At 46.1% G+C, this 24,927-nt stretch overlaps 2 long non-coding RNA genes across 2 annotated transcripts; one reads left to right on the forward strand and one right to left on the reverse strand.

Annotated features, from left to right (window-relative positions):
• Window positions 1–204: 204 nt before the first annotated feature.
• Window positions 205–14,866, reverse strand: LOC122458871. The gene is made up of 3 exons (XR_006279172.1): window positions 14,856–14,866; window positions 10,129–10,130; window positions 205–291 (listed from the first exon to the last, which is right to left on the reverse strand). It is a non-coding gene; the product is annotated as an uncharacterized LOC122458871 (long non-coding RNA).
• LOC122458870 lies at window positions 418–991 on the forward strand. The gene is made up of 3 exons (XR_006279171.1): window positions 418–597; window positions 702–816; window positions 889–991. It is a non-coding gene; the product is annotated as an uncharacterized LOC122458870 (long non-coding RNA).
• Window positions 14,867–24,927: the final 10,061 nt, after the last annotated feature.

A 24,927-nucleotide genomic window follows, 5' to 3' on the forward strand; every position in this document is an offset into this window, starting at 1 on the left:
GGAGACTGCTGATCCTGCTGCTGGGACTTTTGCTAGGCCCTGGGCTCTCGCTCCTGCTCCAGCTACTCCCCTGGCTAGGCTGGATGACACCCCCTCCCACCCCTTCTCTGCTACCTGGCTGCTGGAAATCCCAGTTATTGCTGCTCCTGCTGCAGCCCCTTGACGGGAGCCTGCTGGCTCACCCCCCAGAGGAGGGGAGCAGTGCTTCTATATCCTGGGAAATTTCCCAAAATCTGGGAATTTTTGAGTAAAATGTTTCAATTTGGGAAATTGGGAATTTTCATTCAAAACCTAAATAATCCTGGGAAAATTTCATAAAGTAAGCCTTCCCAAATATCAAAAATCCTGGGAAGTTTTCATAAAAAGCCCAAATATTTTACTTTTTAAATTTCCCTCAAAATGCATTCACTTTGAATATTTGTCACGTGATTTTCATAATGGGGCTGTGGTGCTCTCCTATTGGTGATGCTTCAATGTACTATATCATGATGGCACAAGTGAAGTGATAAGTGCACACACATGCACTCACAACAGACCATCCTCAGCAACAGCTGGCTGGCGGGTAATGAGGAGATGGTTATCAAATTTATCTTCTAGGTAAGGTTTCTTCCAATAATTAAATATATTGCAAAACTTACTGATTATGATTAGCTTCTTGATCTGTCATTAAATCTCTAAAATTTTGTATTTCATGCTTGCAGTTGCACAGAGAATGTGGACCAGAGCGTTCGGCTGTTCATAAATTCGTAACAGCACCTTCCTCCAGGCAAATATTAAATATCTTTGCCTACTGTGTTAGGTAATAATATATAATATGTTTCCTTCTTTGATTTAAATATAAATTGAAATACACATTATACTAAATTATCGCATTCCATTATTTCAGAGATCTTTCCATTTTTTATCTAACGTAAAAAATGAATAAAGAGACCGATAAGGCTGGTGAGAAGAGGAAGAGGACTACAGGAGTAGACAAAGATCCGTCCACGTCGAAACGAAAACAAGGGGATAGCACCCCCAACAGAGTATTGAAGACTCGGGGTGAACTTCCACCAAAAGAGAAACAATCTACTTTCAAAAAAGCCTTTCAAGACTTGTGGCTTCAAGAAGGTAAATACAAAGACTGGCTGCAGAAAGTAGAAAACAATAGTTTTTTAGCTTATTGCAAATGTTGTGATATAAAAATCCAGGCAGGTACTAGTGAGTTAGATAAGCACGCGAATAGTAAAAAACTAACAACAGGTTGAGACAGTATCTAATACAAAGAAAATTGCTATGTTTAATAAACAAGATTGCATTTTTAACTTGCTCTTCAAATTTGTGCTTTTTTTAATTTCACAGAGATTAGAATGGCCTGTTACTTTGCTGTCAGTATTCAATCTGCAGAACACTTGACTGAAGCAGTTTAAAAATGTTTCCCCGATTCCAAAATTGCTGAGGCTGTAACATTGAAGAAAGATAAATGTACTGCTATAATTAGCAATGTTTTGGCGTAGACTGAGGGACTTGTAGAAAATTGAAAGTTAATGAATTTAGTGTATTTGTGGATGAATCTACTTCAGGGAATAAATATCTCGCAGTTGTTGTGCAGTATGTTTATCAATCCAATGGCAAAATTCCCTCACAACTGTTAGAATTACTAGAACTTGACGCCAAAAATTGCACTGCAGAGGGGATTTACACTACTTTTAAAGAGTCTATGATGGAGAAAAATATTCCTTTGAATAATATTTTAGGTGTAACTTGTGATGGAGCCAGTGTAATGATACGGCCAAAGAACTCATTTTTCTCTAACTGAGAGAAGATGTTCCACACGTAGTTTTAGTCAGGTGTATTTGCCACACATCAGCTCTGATCTCTAGTTCTGCTGCAAGTGTTTTACCTAATTTTGTGGAGCAATTTATATCAGATATGACTAATTATCCTGCACATAGTGTAACAATGAAAGAAGAAATTCAGGAGATGGTGGAATATTTTCTAAAGATCAAATTAGGAAATGTTAAAACCAAGTTTAACTAGATGGTTAGCTTTACACCCATGTGTTAATAGAGTTTTGATCTTATGGGATGCCCTGTTTAACTATATTCAACTTGAATATATCTATTGCAAAACCCCTAAAGCAAAATATATTTATGAAGGAATGTGCAATCCAGAATGTAGAGCTTATTTGTTCTTTTTGAAAAATGTTTTTGGATTATATGAACAAATTCAATGTTCTTTTCCAAAGAACAAGACCGCTGATTCATGGCATCAAACTGGAATCTGTGAAACTTTTTAAGCTTATATCAGCAAATTACTTAAAGCCAAATTTACTGAATGAAGAATTAAAAATTAATGTAGCACATCCCTCAATTTTTTTTTAAATTTAAGACATTTACACTGGCCCAGAATGCAAAGACTACTTAAAATCTATTGAGCCAAACTTAGCTTTGAATGTCAGAAAGAATATCCTGCACTATTACATCACTTGCTGTCAAGAAATGCAGCGCAGACTGCCACTTGATTCTGTTGTTTTCACAGAAGTTCAATTTGTAGACCCTGCAATATGCCTTAACGTTAATGTTGCCAAAGAGAAAAAAGATATCGCTAAACTTTGTGCTGTATTTAAGGTTGATTTCAACGCTGCTCAGAGTGAACTCAGAGCCCTGCCATTATCTCTTGAATTAAATCAAATTGCAATTTTAAAAAGCAAACTAATTGATATGTGGCAAGAGATTTCACAAATCAAAGATTATTCAGGTCAATTCATGTTTGCAAATATATCTGAACTGGCTAAAAAGGTTTTCACATTACCTCATTCAAATGCAGCATGTGAAAGAATTTTTTCCATAAAAAGAAACTGTATGACAACCAAAACACTCAATTCTAGTGTAGTTATAAGGTCAGCTTTGAAAGCAAAGCAAGAGAAATGTTCTAATTTTTGTAATTACTATTAAGCACTTTTATTTACATTGTAAAAATATGTACAGTAAAAATGACAGTGATAAAACTAGTAAAAATATTGACCGTAATGATGTTCCTAGTGACGACTCAGAACATGAGTCAGAAAATGGATAAAACTCAGATTATAATAAGGAAAATTATATAAAAGTGTTTTTGTTCCATTTGCTTTATATTATTTTATAATCATGTTTACTTTTTATTTTTTCAAAGTAACTGATGTACAGTACACTGCAGGGCACATGCTGTACTTAATACTTTTGTTTTTAAGATAGTGAAATTTGTGTAAAATACATTGTTTTCTATAATTTCAATCCTCCTCATGTGTTAAATATTTTATTTAACGTATAAGTAACAAGTTTAAAATTGAAAATCATGTCTATACATATAAAAATTATAATGTGAAATATCTCGAAAGAAAAAGAATTTGGATATAATATATGATTATATAGTTATTAAACACACATTATGTTCCTTTGAGATTTTGAAATAAAAAGCTTTATCTGGGAATTTTTCACCAGATTTGGGAAATTTTTAGCGCTAGGTTGGGAAAAATTGGCATCACAATATAGAACCACTCCTTGAAGCGTGAGCCCAGTATCGTCGAGGGGCCCCTTCCCACTCAACAGACCCCTGAGCTCAGCCAAGAGGTGCCATCCCCAGTGGCTCAGCTGCTGGGGCCCACGATCCCACTTCCGCTCCTCTCCCCGACCCTGCTTCAGACCCATGCCCTGCCCCTAATGCCAACCCTACCCCTCCTCCCTCCACCTTCAATGTTGCTGCTGCTGCCCCTGGAGCAGTATCCTTCCCCTTCCCAGAGGACGACCCCCAGGGAGCAGCCTTCGTGTTTCCCTGTCCTGACCCCCTAGGGGCCGCTATTTTCCCTCCACCACCCCCTATTAAGCCGAGACCTGAGGCGGGTCCTGTGGTGCCGGCACATCGGGCACCATTCCAGGGGTCCGCCGCCTGCCTGCCATGGGTAGGCCATGGGGTAGGCCATGGGGCTTCAACGAGGGCCCCATTGGAGAACAGCTGGGGGCTAGAAACCCCGTCTCCCCATACATCGTGAGAAGAGCTGCGGGAGTTTCTTGAAGATGTCCGGGGGTCCTGTAACAAGGTGCAGCTTGCTCTCCAGCAATGGGGGGATTTTCATCAAATTCTCCAGGCCGTGAGGGCCCTCTTGCAGGAGGGTAAAGGGACTGGGAGGCAGGCTGCTTCGGCCTACCAGCGGGCCCTCAGCTTCCGTGACTCTTTGCTCACCTACGGGGTAAGTGCTGCGTGGCCCAATGGGGGCCGTGAGCGTCCTTGCCAGTAAGGAACGCCCCGCCAGCCCTCCTTATGGCACCTATCGTCTTCACAACATTAAACACCTGGGGCTGTAGGATGGGTCTCCACAGGTACGAGGTGCTCTCCTTCCTTGGGGGGGGGGTAACCTGTGATTTTCCTGCAGGAGACCCATACAGATCCAGCCGCCGAAGCCAAAGCAAGTTGGCAGCTGGAGTGGGGGGACAGGGTCTATTTTAGCCGCCTCACAGTTTGTACGGCTGGAGTGGCTACCCTGTTCTCCCCTACCCTATGGCCGGAGGTGCTAGGGGTCTCTGAGGCTGTGCCGGGCCACCTGCTGCACCTCCAGGTCCATATGGAGGGGCTAGTGGTCAACCTCATCAACGTTTACGTCCCAACATCGGGCCCGGAGAGGTTGCGCTTTTATCAGCAGGCGTCATTGGCTCTTTGGATCCTCACGAGTGCCTGGTCCTGGGCGGGGACTTTAACACCACCCTCGAGGAGCAGGACCGCTTGGGGGATCGAGCAGTGCCCGGCCACCATGGATGTCCTCCAGGAAATAGTCGAACACCACTCCCTGGTGGACATCTGGCATGAGCACCACCCAGACGACATCTCGACATTTACCTTTGTCCGGGTGGAAGCCCATGTGTCGCTCCACTCCCAGTTAGACTGCATTTACTTCTCACGCTGTCACCTTTCACAGGCCCGCTCCTTCAGCATCCGGCCAGCCCCGTTCTCAGATCATCATCTAGTGACCGTGACGGCCTCTCTCTGCGCGGAGAGGCTGGGGCCGGCCTATTGGCAGTTTAATAACAGCTTGTTGAAGGATGTGGGCTTCGTGACTTCCTTCCAGGAGTTCTGGCTGGCCTGGCGAGGGCAGAGGAGGGACGTGGGGAAGGTGCACGCCCAGCTCTTCTGCCGCGACTATACCCAGGATGCCAGCCGACAAAGGAATGCAGTGATAGAGCAGTTGGAATGAAAGGTCTTAGAGCTGGAGTGGCATCTGGCCACCAGCCCTGAGGATCCATCCCTCTGCAGAGCATATTGGGAGAAGTGGGAGGAGCTCCGAGCCCTCGAGGACCGTCGGGCCCAGGGTGCCTTTGTTCGATCTCGCATCCGCCTCCTTCGGGAGATGGATCATGGCTCCCGCTTCTTCTACGCCCTTGAGAAAGAGGGGGGGCCAAGAAGCACATCACTTGCCTCCTAGCAAAGGACAGCCCCCCCGCCCCTGCACAGATGCGGAGGAGATGCGTGGGAGGGCCAGGGCCTTCTACGCAGGCCTTTTCTCCCCAGATCAGATTGATCCCGACGCTTGCAGAGTGCTCTGGGACCGACTCCTGTTGGTCAGCGTGGGTGATAGGGACCTGCTGGAGCTGCCTCTCACTCTGGCTCTCGGACGCCCTCCGTCGCATGCCCAACAATAAATCCCTGGGCATGGACGGGCTGACCATCGAGTTCTACCGCATGTTCTGGGACGTCCTCGGCCTGGACCTCGTCACCGTCTGGGCCGAGTCCTTGGCAAGCGGGGTTCTCCAACTGTCGTGCAAGTGAGCCGTGCTCAGCTTGCTCCCAAAGAAAGGGGACCCCTGCGACCTTCGGATTTGGTGTCCCATCTCACTCCTCAGCACAAACTACAAAATTGTAGCAAAGGCCATCTCGCTGCAGCTACGGTCTGTGCTGGCGGATGTGATCCACCTCGACCAGACCTCCACCATCCCAGGCTGTACCATCTTTGACAATCTGTATCTGGTCCGGGATCTCTTGGAACTTGGGTGTAGGGATGGTCTGTCGTTCGCCCTTCTGTCCTTGGTTCAGGAGAAGGCATTTGACAGGGTGGACCATAGGTATCTCCTTGGCACTCTGCGAGCGTTCAGCTTCGGACCCCAGTTAGTGGACTTTCTCCAGGTGCTGTACGCCTCCGCAGAGTATCTGGTAAGACTCAATTGGACCCTGACCAAGCTGGTCAACTTTGGGCTGGGAGTATGGCGGGGTGCCCCTCTCGGGCCAGCTGTATGCTCTGGCGATCGAGCCCTTCCTCTGTCTCCTCCACCGGAGGTTGACAGGGTTAGCGCTGCGAGAGCTGGAGCTGCGGCTGGTCCTGTCTGTGTACACCGACGATGTAGTCCAGGACCTGGACGACTTGGTGTGGGTGGAGGCTTGTCAGTCTACTCAGCAGCCTCTTCAGCCCGGGTCAACTGGGTCAAGAGCTCTGGCCTGGTGGTCGGGGACAGGTGGAAGGCGAGCTCCCTCCCACCTGTGCTTCAGGCCATCCCGTGGAGCGTGGGTCCGCTGCTCCTTGGTGTTTACCTTTCTGCCACACATCTGTCTCCGCTGGAGAACTGGCAAGATTTAGAGGACAGGATGGCAGAGCAGCTCCAGAGATGGTCAGGACTACGCCGGTGCCTCTCCTTCCGATGGAGGGCACTGGTGCTCAGTCAGCTAGTCATGTACTGTTCATGCTCTGGCACTGGCTTAACACCCTGGTCCTAGCCAATGCCTGTGGGCTGCTTTGGGATGAACTCCCAGCAGTCAGCGTGGGCAACCAGGACCGGCTAGAGCTGCCTCTCACTCTCTGGCCAAGTTCTCGGAAGCCCTTCACCGCATGCCCATCAATAAATCTCCAGGCATGGACGGGCTGACCATGGAGTTCTACTATGTGTTCTGGGATGTCCTCGGCCAGACCTTGCCATCATCTGGGCCACATCCTTGGGGAGCGAGGTCCTCATTCTGTCATGCAGGCGAGCAGTGCTTGCCTTGCTTCCGAAGAAGGGGGACCTCCGCGACCTTAGGAATTGGCATCCCATCTTGCGCCTCAGCACGGACTATAAGGTCATGATGAAGGCCATCTCACTGCGACTGGGGTCAGTGCTGGCGGACGTGGTCCATCCTGACCAGACCTACACCGTCCCGGGTCGTACCATCTTCAACAATCTTTATTTGGTCCGGGATCTCCTTCAGCTTGGGTGTAGAGATGGTCTGTCTTTCACCCTCCTTTCCCTGGATCAGGAGAAGGCGTTCGACTGCATGGACCACGGGTATCTCCTGGGCACTCTGTGGGCATTTGGCTTCAGTCCCCATTTCGTGGGCTTTCTCCAGATGCTGTATGCTTACGTGGAGTGCTTGGTCAGGCTCAACTGTACCCTGACTGCCCCTGTCAGCTTTGGGCGAGGAGTGCGTCAAGGCTGTCCGCTGTCAGGACAGTTGTACACTCTGGCCACTGAGCCTTTCCTCTGTCTCTTCCGGAAGAGGTTCACAGGAATGGTGCTCCATGAGCCAGGGATGCGGCTAGTCCTGCATATGCCGATGACGTGCTCCTCAACCCGGATGACCTGGTGTGGCTGGAGGCCTGCCATGCTGCATACTCAGCAGCCTCCTCCACCCAGGTCAACTGGGTCAAGAGCTCTGGCCTGATGGTTGGGGACAAGTGGCAGGCGAGCTCCCTCCCACCCATGCTTCAGGCCCTTCAGTGGGGCATGGGTCCACTGCTCTATCTTGGCATTTATCTTTCTGCCACACATCCTTCTCCGCTGGAGAACTGGCACAATTTGGAGGGCAGGGTGGTTGAGTGGCTGCGGAGGTGGGCAGGACTGCTCCAGTGCCTCTCCCTTCGGGGAAGGGCACTGGTGCTTAATAAGCTAGTCCTGTCCATGCTCTGGCACCAGCTCAATGCCCTGTGCCTGGCCCCGTGGTTCCTGGCCCAGATCCAGAAGTTGGTTCTGGAGTTCTTTTGGCCAGGACTGCACTGGGTCTCTGCGGGCATTTTGCATCTTCCTCTGGAGGAGAGAGGAGAGGGCCTGATGTGTTTGCGCATGCAGTTCCATGTCTTTCGCCTCCAGGTTCTGCAGAGACTCCTTTATGGTGCAGGTAGCTTGGCATGGAGTACCTTGGCACACTCCTTCCTCCGCCACCTCCGAGGGCTCCGATATGACGGCAGCTCTTTTATCTCCACCCGAGAAGTCTTCCGCAAGACCTCTCCGAGCTGCCGGTCTTCTATCAGGACCTCCTCCGGACCTGGAAGCTGGTCTTGGCAACCAGGTCCATGACAGCCACGGGGGGGCAGATCTTCTCATGGAGCCCCTGCTACACAATCCCCATCTTCGTGTGTAGGGGCAGAGTCCCCCTCGGTGCGCCAGAGGTTGGTCCAGGCAGAAGCTACCAAAATTGGAGACCTCCTGTACTACAACCAGGGGGACTGGCTGGATCCGTGTGCTCGGTAGGCACATGGGGCTCTCCGCCTTTGGCGCCCCCCGGCACGTACTTCGGGAGGTGGAGACAGCCTTATTGCCCACTTCTCGGTTTTTCCTTGAGCGGGTCCTGCACTGGGTCTTATCCCAGGCCCTCCAGATCTCTTCTTCAGGCCCCTGTCCCGTGAGCCTTCAAGATCCCCACCCCTTTGTACTCCGAGCCAGCTGCGCGATTTGCAGCCAGTTCATTTCCAAATTGTGCCACGGGACCATCTCTACATGCTCATGCTCCACACTCTTCATTTCCCCACCCTCACATCCCGCCCCAATACTAAGTGGCAGGACCTTTTACCTGCGGCAGAGGGTGCAGGACCCTGGTGGGCCAGCCTGTATTCCATCCTGGTTCCATGGCCCGCCGGGGACATTAGTTGGCAGCTCCTTCATGGAGCCAAGAACACGGGCATGTATCTGGCACAGTTCACCCCTCTTCCTGACACCTGCCCTTTTTGCGTGTGAGGGAGACCCTGGCGCATGTCTATCTGCAGCGCACCAGGTTGCAGGCCCGCTTCCGGCTCCTCCAGAACCTCTTGTTGAGGTTCTGGCTGCATTTTTCCCTGCACCTTTTTCTATATGCTCAGCCCATCCAGGGCCCCACAAAGTCGCGGGACCACTCAGCCACAGCTAGGAGGAAGTTGACATTTACAACATCAAGGAGAGGAGATTGGTGGGGGGGGGTTGCGACAGAACGACTGTTTTCGTTCTTTCATCCATTCACGCATCCAGACAGAGTTCCTTTGGGCGGTGTCCGCTGGTTCCTTGGATACTTTTCAGGAGCAGTAGGCACTGTCCAGGGTTCTCTGCTCAGTGACCCCTTCCGGTTCCCTAGTTATGGCCCTTTGACCCCCACACCTGTCCAGTTTTTTTCCTTTCTTGTCCCATGACTTTAGTTGAGGTCTGTGCTCAGTAGCTCCTTCCCAGGCTGGGGGAGGGGCCTTTAGCTGTGGATGGGCTTCCGTCCACCTCCCAGTACCCAATAGGACTACTCTCTTATATTCTGGTCTGAGTTTGTCACAGTCTACACAACCAACCCCGTTCTGCCGACCCAAAAGGCTCTTAAAATTGACTGCTGTACTCCTCCTCCCCGACAAGGGGAGTAGTGCTAAAATCAACTTTCCTGGGTCTAATTTGGGGGTACTGTAGATGCAGTGTTGTGCAATCTGATAATATTGGCCTCCGGGAGCTATCCCAGAGTGCTCCAATGTGACCGCTCTGGACAGCACTTTCAACTCTGATGAACTAGCCAGGTACACAGGAAAAGCACCAGGAACTTTTGAATTTCACTTCCTGTTTGACCAGCGTAGTGAGCTTAGCAGAACAGATGACCATGCAGTCCCAGAATCGCAAACAAGCTCCAGCATGGAGCAAACAGGAGACACTAGATCCGACTGCTGTATGGGGAGAAGAATCTGTCCAGGCAGAACTCCGTTCCAGCAGAAGAAATGCTGATATATCTAGATATAAGCCAATGATCACACAGGGCATGGTGGAAAGAGACTACAGCAGGGACACACAACAGTACCATGTAAAAATTAAGGAGCTCAGACAAGCCTACAAAAAGACAAAGGAGGCAAACGGTAACTCCGGGTCAGAGCCCTAGACATGCAGCTGATCATAGAAGCGGCATGTGATTCTAGGGGGGACCCTACCAGTACCCCACCACTCTCCATGGACACCTGCAAGGTGGCAGCCTCACGCAACATGGATGAGGATTTTGTGGAGGAGGAGAATGCGCAGCAGGCAAGCAGAGAATCCGTTCTCCCTGGCAGCCAGGGCCTTTTCCTTACCCTGGAGCCAATACCCTCCCAGGGTATATTGTTCCCGGACCCTGAAAGCGGAGCAGACACCTCTGGTGAGTGCACATTTGTAATGACACTACAGGGGTTAAAAGCAATTGCGTTTAATGTTTGATTTGCCCTGAACAATTGGGATGCATTCGCAACCAGTACAGCTGCTGGAACAGTCTATTAATGTGTCTGGGGATGGAGCGGGAATCCTCCAGGACATCTCCATGAAGCTCTCCTGGAGGTACTCTGAAAACCTTCTGGGGAGGTCTGCCTTACTTCATCCTCCATGGTAGGACACTAAGCCAGTAGCAAGTGGTCTGGAATCTTTGCAGCACAAAGCATGGCACCGAATGGTCTTGGGTTTTGGTCACATTCATGCAACACTCAGTCTTTATCTTTCTGTGTCAGTGTTGCAGGGCAGAGGTATAAAACCTTTGCTAAAGAGCTGGCTTTTCCCGGCTTCCCTGTAAGGTGGCCAGGTACATGGGCCAAGACCCTTAGCCAGGAGCCCAGCTGCAGGCCCTAACGAGAGTACGCTCAGTGTAATCTGCTGAGTCAAGTGGAACCAGCTGGGTTGCTGACTGGGAAGAAATATAAACCCAGGGAAGAGCTCAAGGGGGAGGCTAGCCAGGCAAGAGGATAGGAGGGTTGTGGCTCTGTCTGTGCTGGCTGACACAAGTCTCAAAAGGCCAGGGGACCCAGTGATGGGTCGGAGCAGGGACTGGTGTTGGGGGAGTTGGGACTGTACAGCCACTGTAAATAAAAGAACACGGGTGAAGCACTTGCAAGAGGCATCTGAGACCCTTTCTTTTGCCGGCCCAAGCACAGGGCACAGGGACAAGGGGAAGGAAACTTGTGCCACGCTGTGACAGTCAGCCTCAGGAGAGTGATATCTTTCATGGTCACCTGATTGAAATAGGGGAATTTTTGTAAGGGAACAGTAATCCCCTCTGTTTGATGATCCCCAACACATTAGACCCCGGTCCCCCTGGGCTGTTTGCACTTGGCTAAAAGGGATCATTCTGGAAAATAGCCACGTGGCAGGGAGGGTTGTGCTGCACATCCACCCAAAAACCGCAGCCCCTCCTTTTAAACGCAAACCCACCAGCATTGGTTGCTATGGGAAAGGAGGGCACTGCAGTTTGAAATCATTCCCACGCGGAAGAAGCCAACCCCCTGTACCCTTTGGCTTACCATGGCTGCCTGGAAACCGAATTCTGTTGCCCAGCCATGTGTGATGTGTCACCATACCAGCAGGCACTCAATATAAAAAGTCAAAATGTGACCTTATATCTAAAACACATGTGCTGTCTGCTGTGAATTGCTTGATTCACTGTGAAAGGGTCTCCCTTTTTGTTCTCAGATATGTATCTTCTTAAAATCTACTCTCCCATTTTCCCACCCTGGAGCTGCAAGTGTTTCTATGATCCCCACATCAACGCCATCCCTGAGGTTATCACAGATTGGAAGCTGAAAAACACACTTGCGATGACAGGTTTTCAGAGCTCATACACTCCTCCTGCACTGATAGGGCACAGCTGAATGCATGGAGGCATTCTGGGGCAGAGGCCCGGAAATCATACAATGAGTGTGATTGGAATACACAGAAAGAGATGCTGAAGCATCTGGTGGAGCTGCAAGAAAGGCAACTAGAGTACAGACCCCACTCCCTACATCCATTGTGTAACCGCCTGCCCTCCTCGCCAAGTTCCATATCCTCCTCACCCAGATGCCGAAGAACATGGGGGAGAAAGGCTCCAGGTACCCTGCCACTCAACTCTAGGGGATGGCCCAAGCACCAGAAGGCTGTCATTCAAACAGCTTTGATTTGTAGTGTGGCCACAAAAGCAATGTGGCCTGGTCCTTCCCTCCTCCCTCACCCCACCCCATCATCAAACCCTTTGTATACCTGGGCTATCTTGACAATGCTGACTAGTAAAGTGATCTCAAAGTCTGTGTCTTTTTTTTAATAAAGAATGAATGATTGGATTCTGAACAGGGATTTTATTTCCTGTGCCAACTGTGGGGGGGAGGGGGATTAGCTTACAGGGAAGTACATTTCACCAAAGAGGGCGGCTTTGCATTAAGGGCAAACAGACAACTGTCACACCATAGCCTGGTCAGTCATGAAACTGTTTTTCAAAGGCTCTCTGATGCGCAGCGTGCCTTGGTGTGATCTTCTAATTGATCCTGGTGTCTGGCTGTTCAAAATTGGCAGCCAGGCAATTTGCCTCAACCTCCCACCCCGCCATAAACATTTTCCCTCTCACTCTCACAGATATTATAGAACACACAGCAAGCAGAAATAACAATGGGAATATTGCTTTTGCTGACGTCTAACCTACTCAGCAAACAGCGCCAGCGCCCTTTTAAACATATAAAGGCACATTCTACCACCATTCTGCACTTGCTCAGCCTGTAGTTGAACTGCTCCTTACTGCTGTCCAGGCTGCCTGTGTATGGCTTCATGAGCCATGGGAGCAAGGGGTAGGCTAGGTCCCCAAGGATAACTATTGGCATTTCAACATCCCCAACAGTAATTTTCTGGTCTGGGAAGAAAGTCCCTTCTTGCAGCTTTCCGAACAGCCCAAAGTTCCGAAAGATGCAAGCGTCATGCACCATCCCACACTGATCTTGGTGAAACGGCCCTTGTGATCCACCAGTGCTTGCAACACTATTGAGAAGTACCCGTTGTGGTTTATGTACTGCTTGGCAAGGTGGTCCGGTGCCAAGATAGGAACATGCGTTCTGTCTATCGCCCCACCACAGTTAGGGAACCCCATTGCAGCAAAGCCATCCACTATGACCTGCACATTTCCCAGAGTCACTCCCCTTATTTGCAGAAGGTTATTGATTGCCTTGGCTACTTGAATCACAGCAGCCCCCACAGTAGATTTGCCCACTCCAAATTGATTCCCGACTGACCAGTAGCAGTCAGGCATTGCAAGCTTCCACAGGGCTATCGCCATTCGCTTCTCAACTGTAAGGGCAGGTCTCATCTTGGTATTCCTGCGCTTCAGGGCAGGGGAAAGCAACTCACACAGTTCCATGAAAGTGGCCTTACGCATGCAAAAGTTTTGCAGCCATTGGGAATCATCCCATATCTGCAACAACAGTATGCGGTCCCACCAGTCCGTGCTTGTTTGCCAGGCCCAGAATCAGTGTTCCACTGTATCAACATGCCCCAATGCTGCCATGATATCCCATTTGCCACATCCTGTGCTTTCAAGAATGTCTGTGTCCATGTCATCCTCGCAATCTTCCTCATACTGGCAGCTCCTAGCTAGGCTCTGCACATACTTCAGGATAATGCGCGATTTACAATGCTCACAAAAGCAGTGTGCAGCTGAGCAGGATCCATGCTTGGCATGCTATGGCGTCTGCACGGATAATCCAGGAAAAAAGGCCCAAAATGATTATTTGCCATTGCTTTCAAGGAGGGAGGGGACACTGACGACAAAGATTCATAGATACTAAGGTCAGAAGGGACCATTATGATCATCTACTCCGACCTCCTGCACAATGCAGGCCACAGAATCTCACCCACCCGCTCCTGCAATAAACCTCTCACCTATGTCTGAGCTATTGAAGTCCTTAAATCATGGTTTAAAGACTTCAAGGAGCAGAGAAGCCTCCCTCAAGTCAACCATGCCCCATGCTACAGAGGAAGGCGAAAAACCTCCAGGGCCTCTCCAATCTGCCCTGGAGGAAAATTCCTTCTCGACCCCAAATATGGCAATCAGCTAAACCCTGAGCATATGGGCAAGATTCACCAGCCAGATACTACAGAAAATTCTTTCCTGGGTAATTCAGATCCCATCCATCTAATATCCCATCTCAGAGAATTAGTCCTATTTACCCTGAATATTTAAAGATCAATTACTTACCAAAATCCCATTATCCCATCATACCATCTCCTCCATAAACTTATCAAGTAGAATCTTAAAACCAGATAGATCTTTTGCCCCCACTGCTTCCCTTGGAAGGCTATTCCAAAACTTCACTCCTCTGATGGTTAGAAACCTTCATCTAATTTCAAGTCTAAACTTCCTGGTGGCCAGTTTATACCCATTTGTTCTTGTGTCCACATTGGTGCTGAGCTGAAATAATTCCTCTCCTGTATTTATCCCTCTGATATATTTATAGAGAGCAATCATATCTCCCCTCAACGTTCTTTTAGTTAGGCTAAACAAGCCAAGCTCCTTAAGTCTCCTTTCATAAGACAAGTTTTCCATTCCTCGGATCATCCTAGTAGCCCTTCTCTGCTCCAGTTTGAATTCATCCTTTTTAAACATGGGAGACCAGAACTGCACACAGTATTCCAGATGAAGTCTCACCAGTGCCTTGTATAATGGTACTAAAACCTCCTTATCCTTACTGGAAATGCCTCTCCTGATGCATCCCAAAACCGCATTAGCTTTTTTCACAGCCATATCACATTGGCAGCTCATAGTCATCCTATGATCAACCAATACTCCAAGGCCCTTCTCCTCTTCCATTACTTCTAATTGATGCGTCCCCAATTTATAACTAAAATTCTTGTTATTAATCCCTAAATGCATAACCTTACACTTCTCACTATTAAATTTCATCCTATTACTATTACTCCAATTTACAAGGTCATCCAGTATAATATCTCCTATCTCGTCAGTAGGTACTCCTGTATAATATCTCGATCCTTCTCTGAATTGGCAATACCTCCCAGCTTTGTATCATCTGCAAACTTTATTAGCACACTCCCACTTTTTGTGCCAAGGTCAGTAATAAAAAGATGAAATAAGATTGGTCCCAAAACCGATCCCTGAGGAACTCCACTGGTAACCTCCCTCCAACCTGACAGTTCGCCTTTCAGTAGGACCTGTTGCAGTCTCCCCTTTAACCAATTCCTTATCCACCTTTTGATGTTCATATTGATCCCCATCTTCTCCAATTTAACTAATAATTCCCCATGTGGCACGGTATCAAACACCTTACTGAAATCTAGGTAAATTAGATCCACTGCATTTCCTTTATCTAAAAAATCTGTTACTTTCTCAAAAAAGGAGATTAGGTTGGTTTGGCACAATCTACCTTTTGTAAAACCATGTTGTATTTTGTCCCATTTACCATTGACTTCAATGTCCTTAACTAATTTCTCCTTCAAAATTTTTTCCAGGACCTTGCATACTACAGATGTCAAACTACCTGGCCTGTAGTTACCCAGATCACTTTTTTTTTCTTTCTTAAAAATAGGAACTATATTAGCAATTCTCCAATCATTCGGTACTACTCCTGAGTTTACAGATTCATTAAAAATTCTTGCTAATGGGCTTGCAATTTCAGGTGCCAATTCCTTTAATGTTCTTGGATGAAGATTATCTGGGCCCCCCGATTTAGTCCCATTAAGCTGTTTGAGTTTCGCTTCTACCTCAAATATGGTAATATCTACCTCCATAACCTCATTCCCATTTGTCATGCTACCATTATCCCTAAGATCCTCTTTAGCCTTATTAAAGACTGAGGCAAAGTATTTGTTTAGATATTGGGCCATGCCTAGATTATCTTTAACCTCCACTCCATCCTCAGTGTTAAGCAGCCTCACTTTTTCTTTCTTAGTTTTCTTCTTATTTATATGGCTATAGAACCTTTTACTATTGCTTTTAATTCCCATTGCAAGGTCCAACTCTACTCGACTTTTAGCCTGTCTCACTTTATCCCTACATGTTCTGACCTCAATTAGGTAGCTTTCCTTGCTGATCCCTCCCATCTTCCACTCCCTGTATGCTTTCTGCTTCTTCTATAGCATAGCATAGTTAGTTCATTTATAAGTTTCAGTTACGGGGGATTGCCCCCCCTTTTCATTGTCATCGGGGCATGCCATGATCCCCGGGCTTCAAGACTTGCCGAGACTGCACGAAGTGCATGCCTAAAAGTGACCCCCCACACCTCCTGTTTACGGTGTCTGGGCAAGGGTCACCAAAAAGACTACTGCAAGATTTGTCAGGAATTCTGACCAAGAACTCTTAAAGAGGAAGCAGCGGCTTAAAATCCTCCTCATGGAGGCAGCTTTCTGATCTCAGTCAGACACTGGCATCGGGGATCCCACTCCCAGTATCTCTTCTTCGGCACAGAGTGCTCCAGCACCATATTCGAGAGATATGGCACCCAAGAAGGACACTGCCAAGAAGACTCGGCACCATCATGGAGCCTCTCGGGGGAACTTGACTTATTTGGGTGGAAGGTGTATTCAATGGGGGGACAACTCTGAATATCAAACCAGCAGGCCATCGTCAGTAGGTACTCCTACAATACCTACTCGGTGATGGCTAAATTCACAGAGTTTCTCCCCTCAGAATCCCAGGGCAAATTTTTGGCTTTGGTTGAGGAAAGGAGACTGATCTCCAGGGCGTCCCTGCAAGCTGCACTTGACAGGGCAGATGCTGCCACTAGGATCATAGGCACAGGAGTAGCTATGAGAAGGGGCTCATGGCTCCAGGTTTCTGGTCTCCCCGTGAGGTCCAGCAAACCATACAAGACCTGCCTTTTGAGGGAGAGACTCTTTTCGGAGAAAATGAATAAGAGGCTAAATAGCCTCAAGGACTCCAGAGCCACTCTCAGGTTCCTAGGCCTCTACACACCGTCAACGCAGCAGAGACCCTTCCGTCCACAGCCTCCTCAGTGGTTCAGTCACCAGAACTGCCAGGATGGTTCCAGAAGGAGGAACAGGACTGGCAGGAGAAGGCCGTGTCAACCCTCTGACCAGGGCTCAGGACAACCCAAAACAAAGTCAAGGATGGTGTACCATACCAAGGACTGGATCCACCCTGCCTTCCCTTCTTGTCCCAACTATCCCGTTTCTACCATGCATGGTCCCAGATCACCTCAGATGGCATTGTAGAGAGGGAATACTCCATCCAATTCTGTGCCCTGCCACCTTTCCACCCCCCTTCCCTATCCCTCTTCAGGATCTCTCTCCACATCAACGTCCGAGAGCCAACAGTGGTGCGCCTGGCGTACCAGACCTTCCAGTGGAGCTTTCCTGTTCAGACCAGGTTAGACAAGTCCTCCTGGGCAGCAGGAAGCCATCTACGAGAGCCACCTACCTGGCCAAGTGGATGAGAGTTTCAGTCTGGTTGGCGCAGCGCCAATCGCTCCCAACGCTACCCCCAGTGCCACTTATTCTGGACTACCTCCTCCATCTGAAGCAGCAGGGGCTTTCGTTGTCATCAATAAGGGTTCACTTGGCCACCATTTCGGCCTTCCACCCGGGTGAGGAGGGCTGCTCTGTCTTTGCTAACCCATTGGTCAGCTGATTTCTCAAAGGACTTGACAGACTATACCCTCACGTCCAGCAGCCTGTCCCAGCTTGGGACCTCAACCTTTCTTGACTCATGGCACCACCCTTTGAGCCCTTGGCATCCTGCTCCCTGCTCTTCTTCTCTTACAAGGTCACATTCCTGATAGCGATAACCTTGGCAAGGAGGGTGTCTGAGCTTAAGGCCCTAACATCAGAGCCCCCTTACATCGGGTTCTATAAGGACATGATTCAGCTCAGACCTCATCCTGCTTTCCTCCCAAAGGTTGTGTCGCAGTTTCACATCAACCAGAAGATCTTTCTCCCAGTGTTCTGCCCTAAGCCTCATTCCAGTGGCAGGGAGCAGAGACTCTACTCTCTGGATGTCCGCAGGGCATGGATGGGGACTGGGAACAGAGGCTATGGGGGACAATGTCATGGCTGGGCTGGGCGCTGTATAGATCACGGTGTTAATTTAAAAAACTTTCAGCAAATGGATTGGGCTAGTTCTGGGCTATATTTTAAGTGACTTTGGGCTACTGCCAGTATTTAGCCTTAGATGGAGTTTACCACCAGCTTTGGGCTGCATTCCCAAGCAACCCGACTCCAAGAAGACCCGGTCCCGGCACACCAGGGGCCGCTACCGGCCTCACACCGTCCACAGGTGCGCGGACCCCACCCGTTTACCTCATAACGGTTTCACGCCCTCTTGAACGCTCTCTTCAAAGAAGATCCCTCTTAACGGGTGGGGTCCGCGCGCCTGTGGACGGTGTGAGGCCGGTAGCGGCCCCCGGCGTGCCAGGACCGGGTCTTCTTGGAGTCGGGTTGCTTGGGAATGCAGCCCAAAGCTGGTGGTAAACTCCATCTAAGGCTAAATACTGGCACGAGACCGATAGTCAACAAGTACCGTAAGGGAAAGTTGAAAAGAACTTTGGGCTACTGATGCAGTAGAAATCTGGTCACCAATAATCATGCTGGTTTTCTTGAAAAGCAGAGGTAACAGACTGATAAATCTGTGAAAAATACGTGGCGCTGACAGCAGTGTGAAAAAAGATTCTTTAAATAAGCTGTATGGACAGTGGGTATGGAAAACTGCCATTCCTGAACAGGGTTTTTGTATTGATTGTAACCAGTGTCTGAATGCACTTCTTTCGTGTGACATCACATCTGCAGTGATTATAGGTTTGTATTTTGTATTTTTTAGTGTGTATGTGCAACTGTTAAATGAAGCTAAAAAAAATTTTTTGCTTCGCTATGCTCCGCAACTTACATTTTTGATCTTAGTTACTTTGATGTGCTCCCACACGTCTCTCCCTGGATTTGGTTTACAAAATATGGTCAGCTTATCTTAAAGATAGCCAGGCATGGACACTATACTTCTCACCAGTACCAAAATGATTTAATACATTCTGCTGCAGAAGTCTTGAGAGAAAACATTGTTGAAGAGATCAGACAAGCCAAGTATTTTCTGTCCTTGTTGATGAAACTAAAGATGCATCAAAAAAAGAGCAGCCGTATCTCCTTTTACACAACCACTGGAAAAAAATCATTCGGGAAAGAACTCTGGGCTGCTTCCATATGGATTCAGTATTTAGATTTTCCATTTCAAAAACGGATTATTGAAAAACTACAGCATTTGAAGATTGATATGAATTACATTGTTGTACAGTGCTATGATGGAGGTTCTTGTGGTGTTTAGATGTTGCTTATAATTATTAGAATTGGGAGCACTGGCTAGTGGGAGTCTGAAAGGACAGGAAATAGGAGGCGGGGGAGGAGTTGAGAGGCTGGGAGAAAGCTAGAGGGTGCAGCAGCAGCTTGGTACAGAGGTTTCCACTTTGAAAATAAAGTCCTGTTGAAGCTTGTTAGTACCTTGCCTGGTTGATACAACACTTCTGTGCTGAGTGTAATGAGATTTTTGCTCTCAATGTTCTGAAATACCTTGCAACACCTTAATAAAGGCTTGCAGAAAAACCTGGGAGGGATTTAAAAACGCCATAAAATTCACTTTTCCCAATTGACATAATTAAGGTGGTGACAGTGTCAGGACACTTTGATTTGCATAAAACAATAATTAATTTTAAGAGTCAGGCTCTCATTAAGTAGAAATTAATGACAGTTTAAATTTAGAAAATCCAACATGGCGGATCAAAATGGTGAAGATCTAAATTTAGGATCTTAGAAAGATCTAGAATCCAAGATGGCATCAGGGAAGAGCTTTCCTCTCTAAAAATAGTCATGACATCAGGGGAGGAGCTAGAAAAGCTAGAAGCTAATTGGCTAAGAAGAGCTGACCGTGAGAGAGCAAACAGTATATAAAGCCAACAGCCAGCAGATTTAAGTGTCGGGTTTTGTGGTTTGTGAAGATCAGAGCTTGGCTACACTTGCGAATTAGAGCGCATTAAAGCAGCCTTAGCTGCCCTAGCTCACTACCCTTCCATACTGGCAAGGCACGTAGAGCGCTCTGACTCCATGGCTAGAGCGCTCCTTGTATTCCACCTCGGTAAGAAGATTAACGCTTGCTGCGTCTTGGCTGAAACGCCAAGGCATCAGTGTAAACGAGGTGTTGCATTACTGCACTTTGATCAGCCTCCGGAAACATCCCATAATCCTCTTAAGTCAAGTGGCCAGTCTTCTTATTGTTTTTGAATCACTGCAGGAATGCGGATATGCCCTTTGAAAGCTCCATTTCTGACAGCTGGCTGCTTATCTGCTCCGAGACAAACCAACCATTAGTGTGGAATGCTGTGTGAGAGAGAGAGGCAGGGGGGGCCTGCTGCTGTCTGAACTTACAAGACAGCATGCGGACATGCTCTCAGCCCCCCCAAAACCCACTCTCTCTCCCCCCACATACACACACCACACTCCCTGTCACACTCCACCCCCCCCATTTGAAAAGCACGTTGCAATCACTTGCATGCTGGGATAGCTGCCCATAATGCACTGCTCCCAATGCCACTGCAAGTGCCGCAAATGTGGCCACGCCAGTGTACTTGAAGCTGTCAATGGTGGACAGACTGCCGCACTTTCCCTACTGCGCTCTCTGAAGGCTGGTTTAACTCAAAGCACACTACATCTGCAAGTGTAGCCATGCCCTCAGAAGCATCAGGGAGCAGTATCTTAAGATGATTCTGGAAAAGCAGCAGCACAACTCAGACTGCCTTGACAATGGCCTTCAGCAGCTACCGCCACTACCATAGCTTCTGAGGTAATAGCAGCAGCTGCAGTTCAGCGCACCACCTTTATCTTCAGCTTATGTAATATCTTATTTACAGAACAGAAGGCCCATCAGATGTAACAGAGGGAATTGAAGAAAATAGAAAAATCAGACATACACCCTCTATTACTAAAGAATGATTGCATCTGTCAATAAAGCTGGATGCTTGTTTGAATTAAATCTACCCCAACCCATTGTGTGACTATGTGGCCTCCACTCAGAGAATGTTAATTGCAAATTGTAACATCATTTAAATGTAATTACATTGTAATTATTATATCCTCTAGATGTGATATAGGAATATTCATACAATCTGTGCCTTATTTGGTGCATCACTTTATTATATAATTTTAAATGTAATTCTGTTGTGTTTTATTAAATCCTATATATCTTTTCTTGCTTTATTAATTTTGCTGTAACTATTTCTATTAAATAAATAATTATTTTGTGTTTGAAGAGTTTCTGCTTGTGTGTGTCAATCCTTGAGCAGAAGGCTGTATCAGTATCCTTTCAGGGGTTAGCAAGACTAGCTCTGGGGAGCTCTCTGCAGGTCGGAGACAAGCCCCCTGCTAACACCCTGTCAATACCTTTAGGGTGGGCCACAACCTTATTACTCTTTAATTAAATTGGAAATGTTATCGTAGGCTAATTTTAAGTGGCATCTAAAATTTTAGGGTAACAAATTGGCGTCCCTGTATTGGTGGGCTCAAGGCGCTATTTTAATATAAGTTAACGTCTCAAGGTCCGGGCTTGAAGGGGTGGTTTTAGAACAAAAATTAACAATAGCACCCGCTATTGGATAAAAGGACAATTGACATCAAGTAGTAATTTTTTCTTTTCTGCTTTCTTTTTTCCTTCTTTCCTCTCTTTTCTACCTCTTTCTTTTATGAAAACAATACTCGCACTTATTTTTGTCCTTTTCTTTACATATACCTACATGCACATCGGACTGACGTGTGCGGGTCCGATGCGAATAGGACCCGTCACTCAGGTATGACGGGGGTTGTAATTATACTTGGAATATTTTCACTATCTGGCTGGATTTGACATACACACATGCATATCTGGCAGCCTTTAGGTGTGGCTGGATTCAACATAAGTTTCTTTTTTCTTTCTGCTCTTTTCTACTTCTTTCTGAAAAACCAGTTTCTTTTAAACGATGAGCTCTAAAGGCAAGGAACATCAAAATAATTGATAAGATGTCTATTATAAAATCAATAGGGACCTTATGAATTATTTACTGTTTAAACTGACACTCTAGCCTTAATTCTAAAAAAAATGGGCTAAACATTTAAGAGCTCATTTAAAGGGTCAGTATAATACAGTAAATACCTACGGTAAAGGAAGAGAGCTCTATTTTGTAAACTAAAAAGGAAGAGTGGGGTCTCTCTCTCTCTCTCGTAAATTAAAAGTATAATACCTCATTGCTGAGACCAGTAGCATAGAATCCTAGACCCCAGTGATGAGCTAAGATTGGTGGTATAAGAAGCAATGAAAGGTCGTCCAAGTAACACTAGACAATCTTTTATTTTTTTAAGTAAAAATTTAGAGGTGTCTTCAAGCTATGCAAGTTTGAATAGTAAGTAAAACTTGTTACTCAGCTGTGGACGGGGTTGAGATTATGTAAATAATTATACTCTGGTTGAAATCACTACCTGTCCAGACATAGAAAGGAAGGACAGTAAGTGCAAACAACATCAAGATAACAAAAAGGAAACTGAGGCACAACATTTCAGAAATAATGTTGGGAAATAACTCAAATAATTTAAGGCTAAGTAAACAAGAGTTTGAAAAAGAAGAATTGATAAGCAATCTCAAATTAGAAATAAATAAGTGGAAGGCAAGAGCAGAAAAGTTAACTGAGGAAAAAGGAAGAAAGGACAAAGAATTGACTGATTTAAGAACTGAAGTTACTATATTAAAAGCCTCACAGAAGGAATTAGCTAACTTAGAAACAAAAGTTAAAATTTTAAAAAATACTCTGCCAGCGCAAACTGCTCAAATTGTTACCTTACATAAAGAATTAAAAGCGTTAACTAAATAAAGGCAAGAGCTGCTGATTTAGAAGTAAAGATTGATGTTCTAGAAACAAAAGCTGAAACTATAAGAAAAATGCAGACTGTAGCTATGCAGGAGGCAACAGAGTGGAAACTAAAAGCATTAGATAAACAAGCCGCAGTAGAAGTCTTATTCAGTCCTGGTACAGGTTCAGAAGCTTTTCCTAGATCCTCCTACAAAAATAATATTAATAGGTGGTGGGAGGGAGAGTAAAATATTTCTCTCCAGGATGGGAGTCTGATTCTGTAAGAAGCTTGCTTGAGAGAGAACAATGGGCAAAAGACGACCCAGAGTCATATATGACTTGGAATTCAATGCACAAACAGAAAAATGCAAGGAACTACGATCTAAAGAAACATTAGTTCCACGATTGGACGTAACAGGAAAAACAGCAGGACGAAACTAGCTATGGAAAAAGTTATTGCAGTATGAGCCTAGAGATCAAATTGGTGGTTTACCCACAGAAGAATTGTGCTGAAGAGTAGATAACCATGAAAAGAACATATCTACGGCTTTACCTAGCCTTAAAGATCAGGCATAAAGAAGACTGAGCACCCCTTATCTCCCCGATGTCAGAAAAAGATAGTGCCAGTAAATCAGCATGATCTACAAACAAAGAACTGGGGAAGAGCTACTGTATATGTGGAATTTAATAGAGGAGCATCTAGATAAAGTATGAATAAATCATTGTATAGTAAATAATTATATAGTAAATTGTATAGGATATAAAGATAAATAATATTAGTAATGTTAGCTAATAAGTATGTAATGGGTTGGGTTCAATTAGGTAGTAGATAATGTGTTAAGCTTGAGACTAAGGGATGCAGCAACTATTCAAAATCTATTACTGAAGCACATAAACAATCAGCAAGAGGAAAGACAGTAAGTTTAGAACATTCCCATTAACAAAAGGTATAGGGATATGTTTTAAAGTTAAAGCTATAGTATAAATAGGTATAAAATGAATAGCAATTAAGGTAGCAATATTGCTGATCTTCAAGAAATGAGAAAATCGAAAGCAAATAGAAGGAGCTATTGAAGTTGAAGCTGATGAAGTTGAAACCACTGCCAAGGAATTTGAAATTGCTATTCCGGGTCAAGCAGTCACAACTGCTGAGCACAACGATACAAAAATGGCAAAAAGACTGAACAAAAAATATCATCCAGGCTTGCCTTGTTTTTTGCGCCTAGTAAGCTGGGTCAGTCATCTACACGTGATGTTCCAAAGAGCACTCAAGAATCTATAAAAATCTGATTTTTACTATCTTATTCTGGACAGAATTCTTGCTGCACATAACAGATGATTCACCTTCAACTCCAGTTTGTTTTCTGCACTAACTGTGATCCAAAGAGTGAAAAAATTCTTCATTATGAGAAACTAAAAATAATTGCCAATTGTTTTGGATCAACAGGCACCAATTTTGGCGATCTGGATGCAGATGTCAAAAATGCCAAGAAGTATATTACACCAAAACAATTAACTTCAATTTCTGAATTAAAAATCAATTCAGGTGTACAAAATTTCTCCTGGAGGCTGCCAGATTCAAAGGCGGCGGCCTGATAACATTGCGATGTGGAGCTCAATGCGAGCTATGTGTTATAATTTGATATTTCAGCAAAACATTTATAAAAAGATGTTTCAGGTTTTTTTGGTTTGATTACCTTGGAGGAAAGGACAGCTGAAGCCATTCCTCAAACCTTGTTCAAGTTTTGCTCAAAACAAAGAGGACAAGAATGCTCTACTGTTCTGAGTATAGATGTACAAACACACTAATACAAGTGGTTAGAAGTGCTTTATGGCAGTTTTTCTCAACCTGTGGACTATGTCTAAGGGGTCAACAAAAGACTAAGACTGAATGATTGAACAGAATTCAACTATAGATACACACACAGATTTCCAAAGGGTTCTACACCTCCATTCGAAAATTTCCAAAGGTGTCTGCACCTCCATTCAAAATTTTTAGGGGTCCATAAATTAAAAAAAAAATGTCTGAGAACCGCCGCTTTATGGAACTTGCACAGTTCACTCTTGGTTTTCAACGCCACTAAGCAATGCAGATGTGGAGAGGATATTCTCTCAAATGAACATTAATATCTAAGCTTAGAAATCAACTTGGACAAAAC

The sequence above is a fragment of the Dermochelys coriacea genome, chromosome 2 (genome assembly GCF_009764565.3).
Source record: "Dermochelys coriacea isolate rDerCor1 chromosome 2, rDerCor1.pri.v4, whole genome shotgun sequence".
Classification (NCBI taxonomy): domain Eukaryota; kingdom Metazoa; phylum Chordata; order Testudines; family Dermochelyidae; genus Dermochelys; species Dermochelys coriacea.